Here is a 3,578-nt window from a genome sequence, read left to right on the forward strand (position 1 = left end):
TTTAAATACGTGGGCCATTATAACTGACGTTCTCAACTACAATTCCGAGCTGTTTGAGCTACAGAAATCCGTTTAGAATTATATTAATGAATAATGCAACGGAGGATGAAGAATGTAGGCTAAACTATGTTTGTTTATTCAGAATGGAATGGATTGCAAATTAATCCGAATGAAGAAACGTCACTTACAACGTAAAATTATGTCCCTGCAGCAAATCTCAACGCATTTCTCTGTGAGGGCTTGCCTCGCTCTCAGGTGTATGCTTGGAGAAGTGACAAAAGAGGACATTGAAGGCTGGCTATCATTATTTCTGTCATGGCAAGCCTGCTTCATCTTAAAGTCTTTTTGCTGTCATAGGTGAACATCGTGCACACTTAATGCACGCAACAAAGCATACCTGACAAATGCATACCTCTGACTTTTCTCCAAACTTGCTCGAAGTTATTTCTCCTGTTTTCATCTTCATCTACATCTTCAAGCTTCACGTTGCACTTAAGCTACACAATAGGCCTACAGCAAAAAAAAAAAAAAATCTTGATCAAGGACCCGGCCCGGCCCGAGGATAGTGGCTGGAAATATCGGCCCGACCCGGCCCGCGGGTCGGGTCGGGTCAAATTCGAGCTCGGGCTCGGGCAGAGGATCTAAACTCTATATCAGACCGGTGTAACGTTGGTGAATCTTCCATTGCACAGAATGATTTTTGTAGCATGTGCAACAAATGACAGTTGAAAGATACAATTACGGTGCTGCTATCAATTTGCTTGGTATAACCGCATTTATAGTTTTCTACAAATGCAATCAATCAAATTGGCCTCCATCACTCAACCAAACGCTAACGGTAACATTACCTAGGTCCTTATTGATATTATAAGATTAACGGACCTGCAGTAAAAACCAAGCATGTCCGATAAACATCCTCAGATTTATTTCGGCTTCAAGAAGAAATGGGAATTACATTTCATGTGAACATCGTCCTATCCTTATTAGACGTTCTCTGCGGTAAACTACAGTCCTTGTAGGAAGCGTCCATTGTTTTTCCAACCTACTTTTAACGTCCAACAAAATTACGTCTCACTGCAACAATGCGCCATCTAGTGGACAAATGACTACTTATCGCCAATACTGGTAATGCAGCCATGATGATGATGATGAATATTTGGCTTTCTTTTAATCCTACTGAATACTGAATTTGTAATTATGTATCGGCCGTTCTAATACCGATAGTATGTGGGTGCCTGTGTGTGTGTGTGTGTGTGTGTGCATGTGTATATGTGTGCACCGCCATCTACAGGCCAATGAGTGTACGGTCACTAAATGTACACATAACCTAATTTTTTTTAGACCCCCCCCCCATGGATGAAATTCTACGAAACTTGGCATACCCCCAGAGAATGCCAGGTCAATCATACACATAAAATGTGGTGCAGTTCTGAACATCTTAACTGAAGACAGGGGCAATTAAAGCAGAATAATATTGCATTTTAATTTTTTACCGGGGGGGGGTGCAAATCACAAATGAGTGATTATGGGCCAGGTTGATGTGGGCCCTTGAGACCAACATACCATAAAAGATTCTTCATCCTCAGTGCCACGGTTCAGGTAGTTATTTAGGAAAAACTGCTTTTTTTGCGGTTCGGGGGGCCCAGCACGGGGGGGGGAGTGGCCCCCGGGGACGAAACAAAAATTTTCCGTAAAAGTGTAGTGGGGCTACAGTGTACATACCCACCAAATGTCATGTGCACCGGTGTTTCGGTGTCCCGGGTATAGTTGACCAAAAATTCAGGAAGTAGATGACGGGGAAAAAAAAAAAAAAACTTTGACAATCATTATATGACCGCTTCGCTAGCTTCGCTAGCGGCGGTCATAAATATGATAATAAACAAAATACTCTTACTGGATTGGATGGTGACAACACAAACGACTACACAGCATTCTGTAGTGGATGTTGAAAAGACTACATCACTCCGCAGACTTTGCCCGCATCAGTAAACAAACACAAACACATACAAAATACAACCTCTAACTGGTGTCAAACGAACACAGACAAAATCTCCCTCTTGGTATGAACCTTGGACAGTCTGTGTCATGGCCTTTGCATTGCAGTGCTGGTCCCCCTCTTTACTGGTGGAAATGGCCAGAGGATATTTGTCAGCGGGCGGTTGTTTCTCCGTGCTAATTGGCTGACTCCCCTGTCCTCCCTCCTCTCTGCAGCTAGGCTTGTTGGTGTGCCAGTCAGGTAAATAATAGTGTAAACGCGCTAATGATCTGAACCCAGATGCTCTCCGTCCTGCTGCTAAAGGTCACGCACCGCTTGATCTCCATGGAAAGACACTTAGCCCAGATAGTACCAGGGTGCATGTGTGGGAAGGGGCAATTTACTCTGTCCCTCTCTCTATCTCTCCCTCTCTCTCTTTCTCTCTAAGAATTAAAATAAGAACAATTAAAATGAAATTAACTCTGAGGGCTCTTCTAAGAGTCACAGATAATATCAGTGTCCTTAACTGGCATGTGTCATGGCTAAATCGCTGCTTAAAGGTCGCTGTTTAAAGGTCCTACACTCCTACCTGGTTAACTAATCCAGCAAACAAATCTGTCTGTCCTGGTTGCTGTCCGTGGTGCTGAAATGTCTGTTTCCTCAGTCAGCAGAAAAAGTGAAACGATTGCAGACATCTCCATGTGTTGTAACCTTAGATGAAAGTTTACATTTCTTGTAAATTGTTTACATTTCCTGTAAATGGGTTTTTGTTTATATAAAATTGTTTATATTTACTATATTTGGGTAGATGGGGTATTTGGTACTATTGACAGCTGTCAATCATCCTCTTGGGCTCCTTCCAAATCTTACTCATAAAGCATCATATCAGGAGTGGTAGAAGAACATTGCCTCAGGCGTGGCTCAGGCATGGCTCAGGCATGGCTCAGGCGTGGCAGAAAATAACTTCAATCTCACTATCATTGTGGACGGTGCACTGGTTACAATACAAGTGACCTAGAAAGTCATAAAGCAAAACATTTTAACCAACTTTTCCTGTGGTAATGAAATTGAGAGCTTGGACTCACTAAGTTAGAGATGGTCTAAGAGACAGATTTGATTCACTTTTCTGCCATTTGTATTGCGGGAAAAAAAAGTCTTCTCATAGAATTTCAGACAGCAATTTTGAGAACATGGAGACATTTGTGTGTGTGTGTGTGTGTGTGTGTGTATGTGTGTGTGTGTGTGTGTGTGTGTGTATGTGTGTGTGCGCGCGTGTGTGTGCATGCGTGTGTGTGTCTGTCCAATCTTGAGCCCTCATCATTTCCAATCCCATCAAGACACATTCACTCCTTCTCAAAATGACAACGCTGGACAAATGAACAAATTCTGACATTGATTTCCCACTTTCCCACTGAATGGCCGTTGTCTTCCTCTGCAGAGGCTGACACAGTATTTTATGGCCTAAGGTGCCGTCTCGAAGTAGACAAGCTGTCACCGCATCAGCCCTTGACAGTGAAAGCCATCTAATTCCTCCATAAGGAGCCCAGGATGATTGAGTCAAACCAGACCCAATTATCTCTATTCAAGGACTGTGTATGTTTCC

Source organism: Alosa sapidissima, chromosome 14 (assembly GCF_018492685.1).
Source record: "Alosa sapidissima isolate fAloSap1 chromosome 14, fAloSap1.pri, whole genome shotgun sequence".
Classification (NCBI taxonomy): Eukaryota; Metazoa; Chordata; class Actinopteri; order Clupeiformes; family Clupeidae; genus Alosa; species Alosa sapidissima.